Genomic DNA, 804 nt, shown 5'->3' on the forward strand with positions numbered 1-804 from the left:
ACTGGGCTATGGAGAACCCCTCATGCTACTCTGGGAACAGTGAGGGTAACCCCGGAATATGCACTGTTTTGAAATCACTGTCTGTAATATGAAACCATTCTATTCAAAGCAAATTTCCTAGCTGGGTTTCTTCATAGAACCTCTGGATGTTCACTGATACAAATACATGCATACATCCTCAGACATATGGAGTTAATGGCTCTTTTTTGTAGCAGGCTCTGAGGCTTGAACTGTTAGCCTAGACATTTTCCCTGAGCTCCTTTTACTCAACGAACCATTTTATTGTGTCTTAAACCATGATTATGATAGCCTGGGATGCAGCTTCTATACCAACAGATGATCCAGGGAACCTAGGACCCGAGTTCAACTCCCAGCACTGGCAAAAGTACATCAAACCAACAAAAATGGAGGAGGAAAACCCCAGGAAGTTTTACACAACTGTTTTACATTTGTTTCCTCAGCACTGTTACCCTCCTTGATCTCAATGACTAGTCTTTTAATTGTATGTGACCTTGCATGACAAAAGCTGGTGGGGTATCAGTAAAGCCTGAGTCCAATCCAGATACGTAGGCCCTGAGTTCAATCCTGGGACTGCACCTACATATGGCCGAAGATCTAGGAAACTTGTTCCTATGTATTGGAACACTAATAAAATGTTTGAAATGTACTAATTGAATTACTAATTAGCTAGTCATTCTAGTATAAGATTGTATGTAATAAATATAGGTCATTGATTAATTCTTTATTAACTGTTCTACTGTGATTAATTAATAGAGGCATAATTTTAGACCAAATAATTGGTAG

This window comes from Dipodomys merriami, unplaced genomic scaffold (genome assembly GCF_024711535.1).
Source record: "Dipodomys merriami isolate MVZ:Mamm:240054 unplaced genomic scaffold, mDipMer1.0.p SCAF_605, whole genome shotgun sequence".
In the NCBI taxonomy this organism is placed as follows: Eukaryota; Metazoa; Chordata; class Mammalia; order Rodentia; family Heteromyidae; genus Dipodomys; species Dipodomys merriami.